At 37.7% G+C, this 23,877-nt stretch overlaps 2 long non-coding RNA genes across 3 annotated transcripts in view; one reads left to right on the top strand and one right to left on the bottom strand.

Annotated features, from left to right (window-relative positions):
* Nucleotides 1-565: 565 nt before the first annotated feature.
* Nucleotides 566-5,421, bottom strand: LOC146763810 (uncharacterized). Its single transcript, XR_014951709.1, has 2 exons — nt 3,435-5,421; nt 566-1,367 (listed from the first exon to the last, which is right to left on the bottom strand). It is a non-coding gene; the product is annotated as an uncharacterized LOC146763810 (long non-coding RNA).
* A 160-nt stretch (nt 5,422-5,581) lies between these two features.
* Nucleotides 5,582-23,877, top strand: part of LOC146763809 (uncharacterized) — a 76,368-nt gene continuing 58,072 nt past the window's right edge. Inside the window, exons 1-3 of one of the 2 annotated variants that reach the window (XR_014951707.1) lie at nt 5,582-8,024; nt 9,478-9,582; nt 15,433-23,618. This is a non-coding gene — a long non-coding RNA (uncharacterized LOC146763809). The remainder of the gene's footprint in view (nt 8,025-9,477; nt 9,583-15,432; nt 23,619-23,877) is intronic. The other variant, XR_014951708.1, reaches the window with a different exon arrangement.

The following is a 23,877-nucleotide window of genomic DNA, read 5'->3' as shown; positions in this document are numbered from 1 at the left end:
CATCATCTACCTGTCTATTAAATGTAGACAGAATCAGGAGCAAATGAGATGGTAACTTAGGTACTTTATAGATACTCCAAAATCAGAGGAATTAACCCAACTTACATGGATGTGATAACAAACCTGGAGAAAAAATTTGCTTTTCTGTTTCCTAGATTCAAAAGCAAACAGAAAGCACAAATTTAGCTGATTACCACCTTATAAAAATCTTTCAGCTTCTCTTTTTAAGCCTCAACCCTTTGTTCATCCCTGTAATATGTAAGTTTACATTACAGTCTGTGATGACAAAAGTGGGAGTCATATTAGGCACTGCCCTTCTACTTTGATTTCTAGTCAAATACATGCTAATTTAAAAAAGAGCCAAGTGAGAGAAAAATTCTGAAAAATGTCATAGGTCTGCACTCTTTTTAAAAGGTATTTCAAGTTCTGGTAAAACCTAGATATTTCCATTAATATTGGTAAAACTCAGATATTTCCATTAATATTAAATTATTTTTCTCAAAAAATAAAATCTTTCAAGGAATCTTTATTTTAATAAAATATGTGGAAGGAGATCCAATACCAATATTTTGTAATCGATTTATTTGCACTGGATTGAACTAAAAATCAGATATGACATACATCATATGCATCTTCCAAAGAATTAGCCATTTCTTCCAAACTGAGAACTACAGCAATTATTGTGCTTTCCCTAAAGCCAGGAAGAAATATTTCTGAATCCTGTTTGAACAGTACTTTCTGTTACTTTAAACAATAGATCAACTTGTCCATTGAGCTACTTTCAGGCAACCATTTCTGTTCTTAAAACTCAGCAGCTGCATTTGAAATCTTGCCATGTTTCTATCCTCTCACCTTCATGCCAGCAGTGGCAGTGCCCTCACCTACTTGATAAGCAATAACAAGTTTCTTTCTCTGCACGTGCCTGCCAGCCAGGTAAATTCAGCATAAAGCACATGAGCTGGCAGTAGTTCAGCAGTTTTTCTTGTTATATCCACAGCAACCATTTTGGTTTAAAGCCAGCATTGATTCCAGATTGCTTAATTTCTAATGGGCTATCATCAGCTTGTTGAGGTATATTTGCTGATTACAAGCATATGAAATATGGGAGCTGGTAGATCTAGGCCCTTTTTGCTTCTTCCTTTGTGTTTCTGCCTTGGAGCCACAGAGAACAGAGGCCCAGCGTGTGGAAGGGTACAATCCAGTGTTTGTCCCAGTTGTTCTTTCAGAGCAGAACCTGTTTCCCAGTTAAAGGAATTTCATTACCAGCAAATAGGCATCAAGGCTTCTCTTCGGCTCCAACAGAACAGTAGAATATCTCAAGAAACTGGAACTCGAATTTCCAATTTTAAGAGCCAGATGAGTGATTGCTGCAGCAAAGAAAGGAAATGCATAATGTAGCAAGATGACCCTTTTACAGCTACTGTTTTCACATGGAAAATAGCCCTCAGCTGCTACAAAATGGGGAGCAAATTATATTCCTTTTTGTTTTGGATTTCAAAAACAGCCAGAGATACCTTATTGCTCCAAAAAGTGTTACTGGTTCATTTCTTCTTGAGTCATCTCTTACATCTGTGCTGGCTAAGGATAAACTGCTGCTGTTCTGATTTGGTTGAAATTACATTTAGACTGCCAGAGTCTGTAGCAAACCAAATGGATCAGGTTCGTATTTCACTTATCCCCAGGAAACCCTAGTGGGTTCAGCAGGTTCACAGGGAAGTGATTAAAAATCACATTCAATCTGTGTCTTTTTCACAGGGTTATGCGCAATCTGTCACACATGCTTCTCTATTTTCACACAGTTACTCTTTGTATTACACTTCTGCATCATATTCATTTCAGTTTAGCCATAAACACCAGCTGAGAAGGAAAATTCTGTAAGGAATTTGTTGCTCACTCTCTCCTGATATGATCTATACCACGCTCAGGTTGAATGTTTCTTTAGATATGTTGTCCTTGCCTCTAAGAAGTGTAAACCAGTTTTTATTCAGATACTCATGGAACTGGTTAAGAGAAAAGCCTGTAAACCAGCTACCCTGGGATGTGTTTAATAAGTCATTAAAAATGCTTGTATTTCTTTCCCAGCCATGTTGGAACAGCCATGTTCTTTGCCTTGTTGGTCTAACAGGGGAAGTTTATCAGCTTTGTTTTCAAAAGATATAAATTTGGGCTGTATAGTTTGGAGAGTTTTTCTTAACCTTAAATAAGAGGAGAGCATAAGTAAGAAAAGTCAGAACTTCAAATGGCAAAAAATATTAGTTTTATAAGAATGATTCATAATAGCCAAGGATTTGGTGCAATATCAGACAGTGTGGCACCGTTTCATGCAAAGGATAGTTAGGTAACATACAAACCAAGGAAATTTCAGTTATTCTTCTCTAAGGAGTTAGCATGCAGAGTTTCTTCTAAATCAAAAACTCCCTATCACGAGGCTGAAAAACTAAGGCTTGACTTTGAGGGCAAGACTTTCAGCCTTGTTTGTTGAAATGCACCCTCTGCTTTGAAAATATCCTCCCCTCATATGATGGATTTGATTCTTCACTGAAAAATCTTCTGCCAGAAAGATTGCTTGGGATTCCATGGGAGTTCATCTGAAACACATCCAAGATGGAGCTTAGAGTCTGTACACACACAGTGAGCTAAACTGTGCTACCTAGGGTGAGCTTAGAGTGCAAAATGAGCAGGCACCTTCTTGTCCTGAAGGTGACTGTGCCAAATCCTTCACATGCCATTTTCTTGTGTGTGAAGCCAGAAATTTCAGGTGGTTTAAGGAAAAATGCTGCTTGTAGAAAGGGTACAAGGTGCCAGCATATTTGTAAGAGTTTTGAGGCAAAATATTCTTCTAAGAACAATTTGAGGTAGTTGGAATTCCCATTTATAATCTAATAGAGACAAGTAGCTAGAATGAGTTGCTGTGAGATCTAAATCCAAATCTTCTCCATCTTCCAGGGAGGACATGGCATTTTCACAGGATTTCACAGGATATTCTGAGGTGGAAGGGACCCAAAAAGATAATTGAATCCTAATTCTTAAGTGAATGGCCCATGTGCAGATTAAACCTGCAACCTTGGTATTATTAGTACCATGCTCTAAAAAACTGAGCTAATATCCTATATTTACAAGTAAATTACTGGGAATAAACTCCCCTTTAATGTGAACAAATTAATATTGAGAGAAAAAAACATAAATAGCACTAGGATTTTTCTTGCTGTTCATTTAATAGGTTTTCTATAACTGTGACCCAGAGAAAATACCTTTTATATGCAATAATATCAAGTGCTACATGTATAGATTTTGCCCATTCCAATGTTCTGAATACACAAAGAACAACCAGAAAGTGGCCAGTTAATTTAGATAATTTTAATTCAAGATATGTTTGAATAAATACTTCTATGAAACTACAATTAACAGATAATAAGTGAAAGGCTGTAAATTACCTGTTTTCAATGTCGTCCCTGCAGATGTCCTTTCTAGGCAAGACACACATTTCTGGCCCATCAGGTTCTTTATTTTATACTATTCTTAAATTCCATCACCTGATCCTGATACAAAAAAGGATATACACAGATTGTAACTCAATGTGTCAAAAGCAGAGGAGATTCTTCACTGCAACAGCATGCACAGGGTACTTAAGTATTGTGTTAAATTCATAGTAAGATTTAGTTGGTTTAATCAGGACTTTAAGTGACAGGATTAGATGCCTAAATGGCAAACCACAAAATTCCAGTTTACTACAACATGTGTAAGATTGTGAAGTCTGTTGGAAGACTTTCAGAAGAAATATCTGGAAGTTCCTTTGTGCATGGCAGTTGTGAAAAGCTCCTGTTTAACTTATGACTTCAACCTGCTGGGATTTACCAGCAAGGTGTTCTTCAACCTCCTTGCTGAAGAACCAGTCTGAGGGTGTTCTGAGGGTGATCCTGTCAAGACTCATCTCTTCCAAAATCTACCCATAAAAGCTATATGTTTTCTAAATATACATGAAGGTGATGTTTTCCCAGCTCAGTTATACCTAAGCTTACTGAATGGACTGCTTGGGGATATGGGAGACCTGTTGGCAGCCCTTAATCTGATGGTCTAGGCTAAATTTTTTTTTTTTCATACTTTGCAGGAGATGACTCCTATGGCTGAGGTGCAAAGTACCAGCCGTGGGTGCATCAGGGTGGTCTGAGGTGGCTGCCAAGAAGGGGTGAGGAGCTGGCTGTCACACCAGGATGCTGTATTACACTGTGCATACATACTTCAATTTCCCCTTATCACTCCCTTCCTAGGCCAAACAACCTCAGCCAGAGAGGGAACAAAACCCTTCTACCCTCCCTTTAGATTCATAGGGATCTGTTTCTCGGTGTAGATTCTTCCATGGTCCCCTACACAAACAATTCCCAGACAAAGACTTGCAGACTATGTTCCTAATAAATGTTAAATATTTTCTACAATAATAATGCCACATGTAGCCATTCTAGTCAATCTTTTTTGGCTAAATATCCTATTGTAAATTTCCAATTTTGCATCTGATTTGGTAGTCACTCGTTTACATGTTCCTCACAGCCTCCCTTTAAGGTTTACTGAGGCTCTTCAGTGAATAGTAAAGAATATTTTTCAGCATTGTGCTCAATGCATTTGCATAAAACAACTAAATTGTCTTTGATACTCTGGGAACAACATAATAATATACTAGAAATATAATTTAAACAATTTATCTCCAATACAATAATAACACCAGATTAATACTGACTATAAGTTATTTTAGACCCATCTCCCAGAAGAAAATATTGATTAATGAATCATTTCAGTAATTATCTCACCTGACCTTTTTTTAACTGAGTATTCCAAAGCAATGGAAATGCTATTCAGAAATACATAAGAAAAATTGTTATATATACAGAGATATAAAATTAAATTTTATAACAAAAATACAGATGTTAATAGCATGAAAAAAATGCCAAGATAGTTCTTATAAGCTTTTATAAACAGAAGCAAAATATTATCTAGTTCTTATCTTACCTTCTATAGGAACTGTATTCCCAGGTGGAATCTGTTCCATCCCAGAAGCCTAGAGTCATAAGAAAATTGTTTAAGAGACATGTCCTTCACCAGGAATTGTGCTCAGTCAGTAAAAACACACTGAAGATACAGAAGAGGTCACAATGAACCCTTAGACAAACTCCAGCAGGTTAGAGAGCTAAATATTTTACAACAACAGTACACTAGGGGGACAAGTTTTACTCTTTCTTCAATCCTGGACATGTGTCACAGTCAAAGACTCTGCAGCTTCAAGGAATAAGTACTTTTGACACTGTGTGTAACGGATCCTGCATGTAGCAGGCGGAATATCATTACTCTTTGTCTTCTAAAATCAGAAACTAATTTAATACCTCAAAGTTATCTGACGTGCAATTTTTTCCCTTCAGCTTAGACAGATGTTTCTCTGGCAGAGAACTGCCAGAGAAATTGTTTAAATTTATAACAATTTAAGTATAAATGTGACAGAAAAGACTAAACGAATGCTCATGATACTGAAATTGATAATTTCAGATATCATTAAGCAGAGCAGAATTAACATTTTTCTGCTGGCATAAATCTGCAGCATTTTCACCACATAAAATGGACTTGTTGCAGAACAAGTGCTATCTAGCCCCCAGCTTATTGTATAAGGTACAACTAGGAAAATTGAGTTTCATGCAACAAACCATATTTAAATTCTGATTTAAAAGGAAACTTGATTATTTTGTTGAATAAACTTCCCTTACATCTTTGAATAGGTAAAAGAACTAAGTACTGAAGTGAATTAAACTTCTTCTCACTTAGGTGTTTTTTGCAGAGAATTAGAAAGTGACAAGTGAGAACTCCTGGCTTGTCTGGTACTGCCTCTTGTCTTTTTCAAAAAATCACAGAAAGTGTCACTTTAATCTCACCCTACACTTTTGTTTAATCTTTGGTGTTCTGGCAGTTCTAAAGGCCAATCTATCCTTAGAGCACTCTGAAGGGGCTGTTCTGCATGGGTGAGATTTTCAATAATCCAGCACCTGAATGTTCCTCTTTAGTTGTGAACATAACAAATAAAAAACTGAATCTGGATTTTTTCGCCAAGCTGTCATTCTCAATAGGATCTGCACTGTGGTGGATATTCCTCCTAAGTATGTCAGGTTTTAAGACTTTCTTTAATTTTAATCTCCTTTGTGTCACTAATAAAATTATACATAAAGAATTATAAAGAAAGAAAGATTATATTAAAAGGTGATGATTGTCTAGTATTCAACTTTCGCCAGATTTTGTTCTTTATAAAGTATTTCTCCAGAGTGTCTCACCTGCACAGTTAATGGAAATCTTCCATGATGCTGGCTCAAAAAACTTATTTTGGAGTCTGAGGCTATTTGAGTTAAGAACTTCTTACTACAGCCTAACCTAAACTTTCCCTTCCTTAGTTCCAGGCCATTGTTCCATTGCAATTATAAATATTTCCCTTCCTTCATTTAAGATAAACTTTTAAGGAAAACATCAAGCAAACACCAAAAAAAAAAAAAAACAAAAAAAACACCAACAACAAATAATTAAAAATTATCTTCTTTCCTTCTTTAGAAGCAGTGAAATACCTCAGTGTATTTCAAATGTGTACAGCTTTTAATATTTGTGCAAGAAAGCAGTCCATGTGGAAAGTCATAACTGGAGAATAATTGTACATGTCATTTTTAGGGCTTCTATTGCGAGCAACTGAAAAATTCTCAGGGGCAAAACTCTCCTCTTATGAGGTTTTCAAAGGAAAGTTCACACTGGTAGTTTGTGGAGAGACAGTTCTGTCACATGTGTAGCCCCAACTCTAAAATTTACATGTGACCACCAAATTAATCTGAGTGCAATACAGTTCAGATTTTTTAAAACCTCTTATCTACCATCTGCTGGCATTTTGATTAAGGAAAGATAAAAATTAAAATACCAATATTACAAATAATAAATAAAATACCAGCAAATATTAGTTCTTGAAATATAGATGCAAATTGAGAATCATCAATGGTCTGTTGTTTAGTGATACTCTAAAAGCCTTTTTCTGATGCTGAGGTAATTATCAAATTTTATAGTCTGAGAAAAACATGAAATCTCTGCTGACCAATTTTGAACATGCCACAAAAAATATTTAAATAATGTAATGAATGAACTGCCTAGTATAATTTCATAATTTCACAAGGAAGTCACAAACAAATTCATGGAATCACTGGATCAATATCGCTAAAGGGCATTCTCATGCCTAGAAATGTTCTTGTAGCATGTGGATGGCCCTCCTGGGGAAGAATAAATTTGGGTTCATGGCAGGCAGGTAACTTGGATAGGAACTACCATCATGATGCCATTTCCAAAACTGCTACTGAAACCCTTGGATAAATATAAAAGGGAACACTAGAGAGAAAAGGCATACATTAGCTCTGTATTTGATGCTACAATTATGAAAATTATGTCTAGCTCTCTTGCCCAAGCCTGGACAGTTGTTCTTGTTATCTAGGCAGTTATTTTTGTAATCCATGTGTTGATAAATTAGAGAAGCTCAGAGCAGGGTTGCACAAGAAATTGGAACATGAAAAACATCATACATTAACAAATTAATGAAGCTCAGTCTGATTCAAAGGGTTATGTGATGACAGCCTTTGCCAGGCAGCATCAAAACAAGAAATCAGAGTTAAAAGAGAGGGTGATAAAGCTAGACAAATAAAGGGTAAAAATTAGTCTTAGGGGAAAAAAACAAACCAAACTAAAACCAACAACAAAAACATCTTTGGTGGCAGCTGGTTACAGAAAGATTTGTGGATTCATAGTGGAAATTCCCAGAATTTGTTGAAATCAATTAATTTCCACTGACATGGAAATTAATTCTTGAGGGCCCGTGCAACTTAATCTAAACTGGTCCCACTTTGTACAAGAGGTTGCACAAGGTGACCTCCTGAGGTTTCTTCCAGCCTTAGAGCTGAAATTACTCTTTAATTCTATGATTTCTTCTTTCTGGGAGATCTAGCTGGATAACCCTTTCTGGCTTTTAGGTAAGTTTCTACTTGTTTGTAGTAGAAATAGGACAGAAATAACAGCAGCACTGTAGCTGCAGGGAGCACAGCTCAGCAGAGCTAATTTATCTAGAGATCAGTGTATCTTGTCCTCCAGTAACCTGAGGCAGATCTGATTTGCAGTATTGCAGAACCAAGGTGTGCACATGTGCCAGTGGAATGCAGTTGCTTCATTTGCTTGAGGTTAGCCTTTAGTTTTGATATTTGTTTGCCAATAACTAACTACAATTGATTCAAAGTCAAGCTAGCACTGGTACAGAGCTGGGTGCAGGAAATATCTTCACGCCTTCAGTTCCCATTAGAAAGGGAGGGATGAAAGGGGCACAGAAACAACATACTATTACTGCACAGGGGAAGGTATGTTCCCTGCCCCATAAGAGAACTTACAGGGTTTATTAAAATAGGATGTGAAAGGGCTGTAACAAATAATAGGAGTGGAGAGGAACAGTCAAACCCACACATCCAGCCAGTGATGAGCTGCTCAGTGAGGTGTTTCTGATTCTCCTAACATCCACTTGAAGCAGTAGTGGTTTGTTTTATCAGTGTTTACTCAGTTACTTGCATTCTGCAGTTCTTAATGCTACAGGGGAGGGAGGAGGAGGACATAAGAATGAATGCAACGCTCTTATACATTTTCTGTGGTAGTTTGTAAGGGACTATCCTGAATCAATGCAGACTTGAAAGCACTGTGTGGAAGAAAGCCAAGCACAGATTCAATGGTAGAGTAGGACAGGACAGAAACACCTAAAGATAAAGGAGAGCTGTAGTTTCTACACTATTTACCATGTTCACCTTTTTTGTTTTCCTGTGTTGCTGTATAGTTTGTAATTTTTCTTTTTCATAAATTCTGGCTTTAATATTCTTGCATGGTTATTATGCTGCACCTCAATGCTGTATTACTTTTAGTTTTGCATTTCAAATATTCATATTCAGCAAATATTTAGCTACCTGTTCGATGGATGATGGCTAATCTCTGTCCTTTTACTTTGAAATTTTCTTTTCTTAAACCCATAATGTTATCATCATTGAGTTCAAACAGCTCAGCTAAAGAAGTCAAATATATTAACTGATGGAGCCCAAATATTCAAAAGGGCACAGATGGTTATTAAAATATTTACTGCACCCATATTGCTTAGCCCAAAGGTCTTTGAACACTTGAAAATTAGTCTGCTAAAAGAAGTTAAAAGCAAGTGAGGAAAACTAAACATTCAGCACCAAAGAGAATTCTCACTTACAAGATAACAATGTGCATGCAAGGACCAAAATATGTGTCTCTGTGTCTTAGCCCCAGCTTTACACCAGGACAGAAGCACAGGAGGAGAAGCAAATCAGATATCTGTTTCACTTGGATCACTTGGCATTCATTTTTAGAATACAGCAGAAGAATTTAAAATCACTGTACACAGTCTGACAAATATGTGTTTTGCTCTAGAAAGGCCAGAAGATATTCACTGGTCCAGTGAGTCAGTGCTGCCTGAGGAGAATGAGGCCAGCAGCTAGAAGAGCAAGGAAACAGTTCCCAATGTGCCATACTGAGGTAAGACTACTTTTAATTTGCTTGCTGTCTGATGTTGTTTTTGCTGCAGTAGCAACTGCTGAAAATCACTGATGTGAACTGATGTTTCTGCAAGAAATCCAGGAAAATAATTTATATAATGTGCTTGCTATTTTTAAGGCTGGCTTTACATGTCAGGGTTGTAAATGAGGTTCCTGAACTTACTTTGCATGAAGAAAATCAGTTTAAAATTATTTTTATTGAGAAGGGCATTAATAAAGTTAACAAAGAGAAGTCAAAGAGATACTAACTTTTGTGCCTGTCAGGGAATGAATAGTCTTAATTGAGAAAAAAAAGGAAAAAAAGGAAAATATAAGAACTGTGTGGTCCTGTGAGGGTAAGGATAGAGAACAACCTGTCGATTACAGTTTTCCAGGCTGATGAAGTGTTAGAGCTCCAGAACCTGTTTCTGCAGCTCATATGGGGCAAACCAACTGGAAGACAGAGCAAGCTTTAAGTGGGACTCTGTTATAGAAAAGACAGCAAGAATTTTGCCTTTACTAGGGAGAAGGGAATCTTAAGAACAGAAAGAAAAGAGCTGCATGGGGATGAAGTGAAAAGACACAATGTTAGGCAGTCCAACCAATACTCTGTGCCTCAGTTTCCCTATTTTATTATGTATCATTACTGCTGTTATTTCTCCCGAGAGTACTGGTAGATAAGTGGTCATAGTAATGCACTATTAGGAGACTCTAAAAAGATAAATTTAGTAAGAATTAAGGATATGCCAGGGGATGACTGAATTTCCAAATTGAGATTTAATGAAAATCTCCTAGTAAACATATTAATCAAGACTTTAATGTTATGGAGGAATCTGTGACTATGGACTGAAACTGGGTGCTCGGAGGGGAGCATAAACATTTGTCTTGTAGAAAGGACAACATTCAGGGTACACTGTGTACTTATTTCTAAGTGCAGTCACCCTGTATCTCAAAAGAGTACAAAAAGCATGTGAGAATACACATGCTTTGGCACACAAGCTATAGCCCACAGCCTCCACAGAAGCTGAGCCAAGCAGTTTATTTTTTTAATCTCTGCTGGCACAAACACAGTTTTGCTGTCACCCCTTTGTCTTTCCTTTGTGTTTGTCAAATGTATAGAGCTGTATCTCCCTGGACACTGGCTGTTCTAGCAGCACCCACAGCAGGCCCTGCATCACTTCTTGTTCTCGCCTTGGACTCCCTGGCAGAAACACAGGCAAAAGCACTCATTTTGTCCCTTTCCTTGGCCAGGCAGCCCATTTATTTTAGATAATGATGCTGCTTCAGATGAAGGAAACTGAGTGTCAAAATGTTTCATGGTGCTTATGTCTTCATAAACGCAAGATTTGCATATACAAAGCAAATGGAAGGTAAAATCCTGAGTCATAGAAATAAGTGCTAAAATATTTACAAGCACAGGCTGTCCTCTTTCTCCCCAAAACCTTAAAAATGACTGCTGTGCCCATGAGCTTGGCTACTTTTTTTCTATCTACTCCAGACAGTTTAATGAGAGCTATTATATTAATTAGTAAATCATCATTTTTCCTTTGTCCAAGACAGGGCTTTTCTTCATAGACATATACAGATAACAGTATTTGGATAGATGTCCATTAAAATTTTGTAAACAAGTTTTTGTGCACATATCAAAGGACACTTCCTCATTACATTTTTTGAATTAAAGAAATTGACAAAATATTTTCCATCCTATACTGAAACGTGTACTGGAAGCTGTGATACTGAGTGCAGCTGGAGAGGTATCAACACTGCAGCAGGAGCCCAAGAAGAAGGATTAAGGTTCCCAAAACCTTTCTCCAGCAGTCAGTATGTGTTCAGTGGGATCAAATTGCTGCAGTGTGACAGTGTTCAGAAAAATTAATCCTTGTAAGGATGCTTTCAATTTTCTCATGAAAACTGTCAGCTCTGCAAAGCCAAGTCTGTGGAATTTCACATTGTGAAATATAGACTGTGCAGTCTGGACTGCTTAATTTTAATGCAATTTGGGAATCTCTGTTGTCTGTAGAAGTATAGCTATGATATCACACATCAGTGAAGTAAACAATATTTTTTTCTATATTTAAAAATACAAATTTTTTCTCAAGTTTTTAAAGAAAGCTATTCTGGTATTGTAGGCCTTATTAGAGGACACTCTGATATTAAACCTGCATTTTGTAATCTCAAATTTATCATTAGTTTGTGAATTACAAAGAACAATCTATACTGTGATACAAGAACAGACAAGCTCTTCATCCTCCCTTTTGTGGACATTCTATGAATATATAATACATTTCTGGAGATTTTGATTTATTTGGGAATGACTTGTGATCAAAAGAAAGAGAAATGTTAACCCAAACACTTTATGAATGTGTAATCTAAATCATTTTATAAACAAAATTTCCAGCCTATTTATCAATACTCCCTATAGAAAATTTCTAGTGTATGTACCATCTGACAGTAAAAATGTTGAAACAATAATAGTTTCCAAATGAAACTGCACTAAGCAGTGGGAGTTTATGTATACTGTTCATTGTATCAGAAGCAATGAGTTTCTGTGGTCAGGGAAAACACTGTAAGGATTAGAGAGAGATTTCAGCAGTGACATGGCTAAAACAAACAAATTAATGTATTTACTACTTTTTCTAGTTCAACCTGACAGTCACTGTTATCTGTAACTGCAGAGTGTGGATGTGACAAGTCTTCCCAATGGAAGGGCAATGAGGACTGTGTGAAATATTTAGTGGCCTGAGTTTAATCTTTTAGAAAGATGTGAATGTTTCTAATGGCAGAGAAAGCACAGATGAAAGAAAATGCTGTGTTTAATCTGTGGGATTGCTGTGTATCTAGATAGAGCACAAACATCCAGGTAGAAGGATGAAAACTCCTTATGTGCAGTGTAGTCATAGACTAAAAAGCCCAGGCTGCCAGTGGGTTTCAGAAAATAGTAAGCTGTGAGGAAGAGCAGAAGGCTGTTGTATTGAATGTTAAAGAAGTTTACAGTCATTCATGCTGCATTGGTATAGCATCCCACTAGCAACAACAGGCACTGTCTCCTGAATTAGAAGGCTAAAGGAGAAGAAAATATCCTAATGTGCTATGCACATGAGTGTTAAGATAATTACCATAGGAACAGTGACTACATGCAATAGAAGTTCATCCCTTTCATCCTTCAGCAACTAACAGGAAAGGTGAATGGTATGAAGTAAAAGTGTGCAGCTCCATATACCCAGGGGGGTTGCACTACCAGGTCATAGACTGCCCAACATGTCAGAGAAGACAGAAACATGGAGTGCTTGTAAATTTTTTAGTGACAGTGTTTTTTATTTCCTCTTTCTAGAAAATTTAATGCATCTCTAGACATTTGGGAAGCATTAAATGTAATTATTCCTTCAGAAAAGCCATTTAATTTCTCTAATTCCCTCAAAGTCTGGACTGTTCTACATTTGTTCCCTTGCATACGGGGCAGACACTGGGCACTGCTACTGCTTCCCATGCTTATGATCACAACATACCCGGAACAGCATTTGCTGTCCCTTTGAAACACCAGCCCAGCTTTATTAGATGTGAAGTAAAGTTTCACCAGTGAAAGCTCTGTGATCTGAGCTGGTTGGCTGTGTTCCCTTCTTATCCAACACACAGAAACTGGCACTCAGGAGAGCTGGTGTCAGCTTACATGGACACCAGTAAACTGCCCTTTTCTCTCCACCATCTCCCAAGGAAACCTGGATTACTGCCTGATGTGTACCTTGCTCACTAGAATGCTCAGAGTTGCTATGTTTGGGAAGATAGCCTACCTGAGATAACAGGATAGGATGCTCCAGTCTTTTTCATGGATATCCATGCCATGCTTTCCTTTGCATGGCTTCTCAGCTTTTCCATGTAATCATCCCTTCTGGGGCATCCCCCAGTGCCTGGCTCTGGGTATGGGCTCATTGCCAAAAGTTCTTCACAGATATTGCTGTTCCTAAGTCTATCTCTACCTTTCTGCCAGCTCTCATAATGTCCACTACCCATCAAAAAATGTAATTTTTAAAATGCATGTGCTGAACAGGCTTGACTCTGAATCTAACCTCATGGCTCTGGAAGTGTCTCAGTCACATGAGGTGAAACTCTTCATCTTGATATTCCTTCAAATTCACAGCAACCTGGAAGAAAAACTGAAAAATCAGGCTATGCTGTTGCATATAGCAATCCTTCAGGCAGTCTGTGTTGAACTGATAATGTGTCATAAAAATCAAAACCAGTATTCCTCATGCTTTAAAATTGTTGAGAGTCAGTAAATCTGTGCTAAGGGATAACTCTTATGTTGTTGTGCTAGTGAGCACATAATTGTCCTTATGGAATGAGCAGTAATTAGTAATTAATAATTAGTAATCAGAGGGATTAGATTTGTCTAAATCAGAAGAATATTGCCCACCCCCCTCATGCTTGTAATTATTGTTTGCTCACAGTATTTACCCTAATAAACAGATAGATAAAGTCTTCACTTCTATTTATATAAAACAAAATTTACTGATTTCCTAGCTGGCCTAGGCATCATATAGCTTAATCCTTCCCCTTCCCCTTCCCCTTCCCCTTCCCCTTCCCCTTCCCCTTCCCCTTCCCCTTCCCCTTCCCTTCCCCTTCCCCTTCCCCTTTCATTCCTTTCCTTTACTTTCCTATTTTAATCTTTTTATTCTTAATCAGTTCATTTGCAATTCAAATCAACTGAAGAACTAAGAAACCTAATACATTAATTCATATACAATTGAAAATAGAGTAACTCTGTATTAAGCATACCTTTGTTCAATGTGACTGAGCATCTTGAGGGTACAAAGTGTAAATCCAAAGGCCTTCCTGACAAAATTCTCAGTGAAGTTAGGACCTTTGCCCCTGAAGTCATGACTCTGTGTGGGCCTGGATTTGCCTTAAAACTTTTGTTAAATTATTTAATTGCTAAATAGGTTGTTTTATTAACCAAAAGTGGATATATGACATAGCCACCAACATCAAGTTATCTGGTATACTACAATTTTTTCCACAGTATTTTACTACTAGCTACAACAAGTATATGGAAAGCCTTTTAGTCTTTAAGGGATGATTTTAAAACAACAAAATCAAAGAAATAAGGTTCCTGATGGTTTCTTTAGTTTGAGTGAAAGTTGCATTGGATTTGACCTTGTGGATAAATTTAAAAAATCAAGAGTTTTTAAAGAATCATTGATGGCATTATATTTTTGATATTCATTTAAAAAACCAATCTATTGTAAACTTAATGTATCATCTAAACTTCGAAGTTTTGCTGGCGTATTCAGCTGACTGCAAAGTCAAATGATCTGCTGGGGAAAATTCAACCTGATGTTTGAATGCCTCAGTTTGGAATGCCTTATCAACTGGAAACAGAAAAATATGCCAGCAAAGACCCAAGCAGAGATGAAACCAGAGCCACACAAGCAAATTTTAGCTTCCAGTACACTGTTTATTTTAGCTTCCAGTATAGTGTTTCCTAGGACCATTAAATCTGCCATGACAGAAACCTGTCAGTACAGTCCACACCTCTGCTACAGGACCTTCACCAAGCTTGGAGAAAACCTCGACAAAATAGGGCACATATGCATGCTCCTGAAATTAAATGCAGGAGGAGCTAGGCATTTTCAGTTTCACATAAGGTGTTAATTTAAGAGGGTCTGGAAGAGATGAGAGACTGGAAGAACCTTCAGTCAGCTCACTGTCACCAGAGCTCCCATGGCCAACCCTTAGGAAATGGGGATCTGTCTGAATGTTCTGTCAGATGTTCAGAATTGAGGATAGATGTTTGTTTTCACTCACTGTTGAAAATTTACTTACAAAGGCATGTCCAAATTCCTTTTCTCATAAGGGAAAGACACAGCATGTTTGAAAAGGATAGGCATCAGGGGAGCACTGCCTTTTAGTGGCCCACCAACATACCCTGTGTACTACCAAACAGCACGGAGGATCATAGAGCTGCTTTAACACTTGCATGTCAGAAGAGGATGCAGGTAAAACCACTTTCTGTTGCAGCACTAAGGATAAAAAGATCTGGCATCACTGAAAGAAGAAATGTTCAAGATATACACAGTAAGAAAAGTCATGTTACTTTTATACATATGTTATGTGGAATGGTGGGATCTTAAACCCAAGTGTTTTAAATGTCACAACTGGTTCTTTATCTAGAGGGAATAAACAGAGGAAAACAAAGAGATGAAAGTTGTCTGAAGCTTAAGGAATCAATTCCCTGAAAGCCATCCTGCCCAAACACAACAGTGGGAAGTAATCTGCTGGGGAGAATTCAAACTGAGTTTTGAAAACCTCATCATCTGGTTGTTGGCATTGGGGGCCCCTTTGACAGTCACAGCTGGCAAGAGTGAGACAAACAGTAGTTTTTGAATTCTCTTGAATACTAGACAAGTGACTGAACATTACCAGAACTGTGCCAGAAACATTCAGAATTTTTATTGTGGTTTGTTTGGTTTTTTTTCACAGCACCTCCTTGCATGAAGAGATGCTATTAGTCAATTAGTCATTCAGGTGGCTGAGATTGTCATTTTGAATTTTTTACCCATTACTCAAATATTTCATTACTGTTATTTGCTTTCTTCCCTTCAAATTCTTTTAATCTTTTCATCCATAGAGAAAGGGCATCCTCTTCAAGGACATTAATTAGGTGTGCCTAACACTGCTCAATCAGCACATTTACAGTAGCCATGAATGTGGAAAAATAAGAAAAGGCGTGAAAAACCATGATGGTCATGAATTTGTGCCAGCAAAAGGGGTTAGCTTATTCTAATAATGGAAGAGATGCACCCTGGCCTCTGAAAGGGTATTTTAGAGAAAATAGTACTGCATTTCACTACCAGCACCTCTGTATAAATCCGAGTCTGTGATTCTGTGGTCCTGTGATTACTCAAGTGAAGTGGCACCAAGTCCTCAATTGTTATGACCAAAAGGAGAAGGGTTTAACTCCTTGGGTTTAATTTCTTTGGAGTAGTAACTACAGTGTCTTCTGAGCTTTATACAACCATGACATGCTTGAGGATGGCACAACTATTAATTTTGGATATTGTCACAAGTGGATGATTTGGGTTTGTTTTGTTAAACCAGGTTTGTCAACACAGGAGTGCAAATGGAGGTTGGTAATGTTAACAGAGTAGGATTCCAAAGCATAAAAGTTTAACATGAGTACCACAGGAGTGATTCAGATCAAAGCACCCTCTATCCAGTAGTTCATCTCTGATAGTAACCAGGGAAAGAGTTTTGAAAGAGGTGAGGTGTTAACAATGTTCTTCTATAGTACACCCTGTCTGCTGGCATTCTGCAAATAAGAAGGGTTGAAAAGTAATTAGAGTAATTTAGGTGATTGTTAGAGCTAGGTACTCCTTCATAGCAGAACTGTGAAAGAGAGAGAATTGTAATCCAAATCTTGAGAGAAATACATCTGCTAAAGAGGAAGCAGTAATTTATAGGTGCAAGTACGATTCTGTTAGATACTGATTAGTGAGTGTTGACTCACTAATGTCAGGCAATATTCATTTTTCATGCTTTCCTTCATGCAAAACCAAAATATATGGAATTGAAAACTACACTCTCTTAAAAATGTTTATATACATATATTTAGAGTGTGTATCTATATATATATCTGCACGCGTGCGTGTGTGTATGTGTATGTATATATATATTCATTGCACATTTGTTTGATTTAATATTAAATCTCTGAGTGCAAGTAAGCAAAGGATAAGAATGCATACCAGGAAAACATGTAGTGTTTAATTTATTTTTCCCTAGTGTTTTCAGGGTAACTGTTTGTTATCAGGATGATTGCAAAGGCTATCCCAGGTTTTCTTGTCCTTTTTTTGCTCCCTATGGAGACACAGATGGATTCACTCCACCCAAGACAAACTTGTTTCTCCACCCATCAGAGATAACTTTTGTAGCTGTACCAACATCAGAGTATAAATCCTGTTCTGATAAATTTGAAATGTCAATTCTGTGAATGAAGCGTCACAATATGTTCTTTTGAACAGTTATAAACAAGATACGAGTATTGTATCTGACATAACAAAATCTGTACCTCATTCACAGCTTTCTCAAGGAAAACAAAACCTTCACATTATTACACAGGGGACTTCTTGGAATTGCAGTTGGAGCTGATGATTATGCGGAAACTGAGACTTATAAATGCTGTATTGTTTTGCTGGAAATCAGCCAAGGAGGCAGATAAAAGACTTAAGAAGAGCTAGCTAGGAAAAAAAATCAGGAGACCTAAGTGACCCTACTGGAAAAATAAATTCTAGAACTTAACATCTGGTTCTTGCAGTTGTCAAGTCACTCAGCAAATGGTCAGACTGATTAGCTGCTTGAATGCAGAATACAGGGACTGGAGCAAAGACCACATCCTATCAACAGTAGCAGGCAGTGCCAAGTAAGCACTCATAATCTGCAGTGTTACTGACATTGGTAGCAGATAGCAGTGTCCAGATAAATAAAGTTTGTGTTCGTGCTTTAGTACGTCTTCACTGGTACAACCATGCGAAAAAATAAATAGTGATTAGTTGGTTGTTAAGGAAGAGGGTATGGAATCTTAAGCCTCACATGAAACATTTGGTAGCAAATTTCCTTGGATTTCACTGCAAACTTTTAGCTGAGGCCAAGTTTACTCGTATCAGGAGCTGTACTTCCAAAAGTTTCAAGTCAGCTTGGACTGGTTTACAGTCAGTGACTTACTCTAAGCTCAAAACAGCATTTTGATGCAAAATCACAATCAAGTCAATGAGCTGGAAGATTTTTTCTTGAAAAAAGACCTAAAAATTAAGGATGTGGGAATCCCTCTTGGAGGAGAAATGTTCTCCTGAATTCCACAACCATGCAAGACTAGCATTCTACCTAGGCTGCACTTACACCACACAACAAAAAGGAGCCTTAGGAAATTACAGTATATTTGGAACATGAGACAAAAAACCCATTCAGCACAGCTTAACACAGTACAAATCCAGACTTATCAACCAGTTTGGTTCTTGTCAATCCTTGCAAGGTGTGAAGCCGGTGTGGTGCCCAGGCTACACAGTTTGCCTGTTTTCATACACCAGCTATCCTTCCCCTGGATCAGTATAGTTGTCTGTCCTGGCCCCAAGGGCTGTGGGGGCCAGAGGCACAAAGCTTCCCTCTGAGCCACAAGTTACATGTGCCAGCAGTAGTGGTGACCTATCAACTGGTCTTTTACTTTTACTCAGCATTGGTCTTTTATTCAATACTAGTCAAATAGGACACAAAAACATTTTCTTTTTTAAGGGAGAGTAAGTGAAGTGCAAATCTGTTTGCTTTGCTACATGAAGTACAGCAATGTGTTTGAAGCTCTTCTGTGTTCCCTCTAGACTGACCCTTGTCCAGGATGGCCAATCCAACAGCAAACACTGGAAGATATCTCTCCCCAAAGTCTGATGGAATCACAGTCTTCTTTCATGATTAGTTATTGTCAGTGTTAAGCATTTTAGCATATTTTGGTTGCAGATAAGTGCCATTCCAGTGTAGAAACAGGGCACTGGTGGGGATCTTTCCTAACTCTCTCATTTGTGAAAATCAGCCTTCTTGCCTAAATACTCAGCAGCAAATAAAGGAACACTTTTTGATGATGCAGTGACTAATATGAATAGAGACAGGGCGCTGAACAAAAAAACCTCACTTTCGCTCCACTCCCCAAACTCACAGAAAAACACAGAAATTTGACTGTTATTCTGCCAAGTTTCTTGGTAGTGAACCATCTTGAAAGGCTACTGGTGTATCTCTAGACAGCCTCCATCATAACCTGGGTTATGATGCAGGGTTTCCTTAGACCAGCAGTAATAGAGGACTCTCTTTTTTTCTGCCCTGCTGGGTGCCACTCAGGTGTTTCGATTGGAGATGCACTTATTTCCAGCAGAATGTGGTGGTAGACGTACAGAGCTGATTTGTTTGTAACATTCCTTTTTACAAACACAGCTATATTTCATTCCTTGCATGTTTAAATTTCTAATAATGTGGGTCCACAATAGTTCCATCACCTCAAGGTGCCTAAATATAAAGTAGAAAGAAGTCTATAGACTAATCTTGATTTATACAATCCAGTAGAATTTCATGGTCTAACTAGTGTGGAATATGGCTCCACATTTCTTTTTAGAGGCTGAAAGATTTGTTATCTTGTCACTTCCTACAATCCCTGAAATAAACCTTTCCTCAACAGAAAAATACTCTGTTGCACATTTTAGCCATCAAGGTGACTGCTCAGAAACCCAGCATTTGTAGCTTCTGGATTACAGAAGTAGCAATTAATGATCAGGAAGAATTTTGACTGGAATTTATGTGTCTTGCATTTTTAAGGCCAGCCCAGAGCGCATTAAAGAGCATTTCAGGATATTCAAGCTTGAATAACAAGTTTTCAATCACAAATCTATTTAGCTCTGGTAAGGCTGCATCCTGTGTCCAGTTTTGAGCCCTTTACTATGAGAAAAGCATTGAGGTATTGGAGTGTGTGCAGGGAAGGGCAATGGAGCTGGGGAAGGGTCTGGAGCACAAGTGTGATGAGGAGTGACTGAGGGAGCTGGGGGGTCTTTAACCTGGGGAAAAGGAGCTCAGAGGGGACCTTATCACTTTCTACAATGACCTGACAGGAGGGTGTAGCCAGGTGAAGGTCAGTCTCTTCTCTCAAGCAACAAGTGACAGGACAAGAGCAACAGCCTCAGACTGTGCCTGGAGAGGTTTAAGTTGGATATTTGGAAAAATTTCTTCACTGAAAGGGTGGTCAGATATTGGAACAGGCTGCCCATGGAAGTGGTGGAGCCACCATCCCTGGAGGTTTTTAAAAGACATGTGCATGTGGCAATCAGGACATGGTTTAGGGATGGGCTTGGCAGTGCTAGGTTAGTGGTTGGATTCAGTGAACCATTCTGCATCTTCATGTTCATTCATTGTGATTACTGAATTGATAAATCTTAGAATTGGATGGAACACATGGTGTCTTTACATTTTCTCGGTCCTTGTCACAGCTTGAACTGGGCAGTGGAAATACAAAAAAAAGTAGCTTTAATGAAATACAGTAATGTTTCAGGTCTTGCACTCTCCCCATTAAAATTCTTTTGTAAAACAAAAGCATAGAATTTCATTTTAAGAAATAACTACATATGTTACTCCATATGTTATTTTCTTTGAAGGTTGATGTATGTAAAAAATCTGTATTGCATTAAATAGGAAGTGAATGTAAATATGACCTATGGAAATCATCCAGAAGATTGAACTGTAAAAAATGATTTAATGTTGCAAAATATTTCTCCTCTCTCTTAACTAGCAGCATGCATTTCTTTATAAAGACAATATGCAACTTTTTATGTCCTTATTTTAAATAAATTTAACCAGTATTTTAAGGAGAAAAAGAAAATCTCATCTTATTTCTGTATTGCTGTATTTGGATTTTTACTAAAGTCAAAAGAAAAACAATTACTTTAACACGAGATCTTTAATTTGAGGTTCTTTCAATCAGTGCATGTCAAAATCAACTTTGTTGAAGTAAGTGAAATTCAATGGCACAGAAGTTACAAGGCTGGGGTCTGTTCCACTGACTGCAGTACAGTTACCTCTGACCTGCCACAGTGTGAGATCAGGTTTAGTCCAATATGGATAGACTTGCACATTCCATTTAACTCCAGGAACAGGCTTGAGATGCACAGTTTGAATCCACATCCCCACTTCCCTAAAGACAGGGTGTCGAGTACATTTATCTGGGTTTTGACAGTGAGAAATCCAGGAGCAAGTTCAGAATACTTGGATTTTAAAATCAAATGTCTGCAAATCAACACCCTTGCTTATATTGTCAGAACCTAGCAACATGTCTCTGAATTTCTACTGTATGAAAAACTAATATTTAAAATAGAAAATATGCTTGAAGTGTGAGCAAAATTATCTGCTGCTGAAGAAGAAATCCAGAACTCTGGACTCATTTCTTGGCAGATAAGTACCTTTTGATTCATCTGAACCTAATGTTGACATTAAAAAAGGACAAGATTAATAAAACTTGGTTTTCAAACTCTTCTGAGTGTTCTGCATGAAATAAGATAACAAAGCTGGCTAAAATGGTGCAAAGGTTGGTGTTCAGAGGTTTGAACCAGAGGGCAAATGCAAAAATGTTTTTATATTTACTATAATCCTTGAACGTTCCCCATTCCTACAACTACCTCCAAAGTGCACTATTTTTTGAAGTTTAAAACCTTTTCAATAAGTCTTCTCCACTTTTGGTTTCTAATTGCATATGAAGTGCCAAATGTCTTAAGGAAGGCTGCTCTCTCAATTTATTCAAGATGTTTGAATACGTTTTAAATCCATATGGAAACCAACCTAAGTATAAAACCTTTGGATATGTCACCTCATTACACCCCTGCAGGTTCCAAAAGAGCAGTGCCAACCCATCTACCAAAGTTGTGAACACCTCTACCTCTCATTGCACGCTTGTTACGTTAAACCAGGCTGCAAGATGTTAATAAAGATCACACTGTCAGTAGAGCATTACTGACACCTACTTAACAGTATATATTCTTTTGTTCTGTTTCTTATTTTTAAAGCATATCAGCAAAATCAGGGGGGAGACAAGATTTCCTCACAGTATTGGCATCAAGGAGTCTTGTTAGGATCCCATGAAAGGAAAAGAACTAAACATAGCACATATGCCTTTTTAACCTGACCCAGGAATAACCAGACATTGAAGTGAATTCAGACCTTTTCTCTTTTCTCACTCTCATATGGAGCAAATTTCCAAACAGAGGAAATTAAGAACAAAGTGGAGGTTAGGTGATGATCTGGTCATAACCACATAATCATAGTAAGAGAGGATAGGGAAATCTTCAAGAGGTAGTACAGTACAACACAAACACAGCACTTTCCCTAGAAACACTTCCTTAATGTATTGGAATGACAGGAAAGTCCTGAAATCCAGTAAGACTTAGACCAGTGAGTGTTTAAATTCCTGGAAATCCATATAGTTTGAGAGATTAAAGACCTAAATCCAGACAAAAAGCTGCTTACAGGATAGGAGTTGAGTGATAGACCAGCAACCTACCTTTTAAAAAAATGGTAATATGATAAGACTGCTGCTCGGACAAACAGCATGACAAATACAGATGATAGAGTTTTGTTTGAAGTCTCTATACCATATTTGATGATGAAAAAATGTAAGTTTATACAGAAACTATAGACTTAGCTTTGTGTGGTTTTGTAAGTTTGCTTACTTTTGTATTGTAGCAGTAGGATGTATAATTTGAAATAAAATAAAAGGTGATTAAGATGTCATATTAGCTTTACTTAGTTGTTGGTTGTTCTTTTTCTTCTTTAAAGATTCTGTATAAAAGATTTATGGATAGAACAAATTTCAAAAAGAAAATATTATTCCAACTGAGTTCTTCGGTGAATGTAGATTGTTTGCATCTGTTGTGCTGCCTGATATTTCACAGAATGGTAGATCACTGAGAAGATCAAGAGGCAGCAACTGATCCCAACAGGAACTCCAGAAGGGCCCTCTGAGACCATCCCACCCTGGTGCAATTATCTCCTGTTACTAGACAAATGCCAAAGTGCATTCAAGTCACTTTCAAAAAAGCTGAGATGTTTATTTTCAAATCTGGAGGCTCTGCCCCAGGAAAGCAACCCTCTGAATGACCCTGTTCTTCCTGGCTGCATCAAATGACAGATGTTGGTGTAGGGTCATGTCATCTGATAGGCACCAGAGCAAGGGAGCAACATTTCTCCACCATGAAATAGGATTCAGAGAAGTTAACCATTTAAAAATAGTCTGTATTTCCTGTCATTCTGATTATGATTTTAAAAAGGTTCCTGGGAGTTCAAGATGTACAGTGAATGTGAAACCATGTTAGTGAGAAGGCCCTTAAAGAGCCCCATTGCTCATGAGAAAGAACCACATCAGTGTGGTCAATCCATAGACTTTGGAGAGAAGGCAGTCAGAAGTTAGGAGCAACATCCCTGCACATCCCTGCATGCCCTGCTGACATCTGTCAGCAACTTGCATCTCAGGTGAGTTTTTTCCCTTACTTTGGCCTTTCCTGAGTCTGCTTCTCTTCAGTATCTGTGGGGAGAGAGTTTATTCTCTCTGGTCACTTGGGTCAGTGACAGGTAACTTCTATTTATTGATCTGTTTTGCTTTATACTATCAAACTTAGGGCAATACAATACATCTCATGAGAAAGGATTTGAGTAATGGGAGTTTTTCTTATGGTTTTATTTTAATGAAATTTAATTTAATTCTGAAGTTTTGTATTATTACCCTAAATCA

The sequence above is a fragment of the Lonchura striata genome, chromosome Z (assembly GCF_050655825.1).
Source record: "Lonchura striata isolate lonStrDom1 chromosome Z, ASM5065582v1, whole genome shotgun sequence".
In the NCBI taxonomy this organism is placed as follows: domain Eukaryota; kingdom Metazoa; phylum Chordata; class Aves; order Passeriformes; family Estrildidae; genus Lonchura; species Lonchura striata.
Note: the sequence above shows the minus strand (reverse complement) of the source record. Positions and strands in the feature narration are given on the sequence as shown.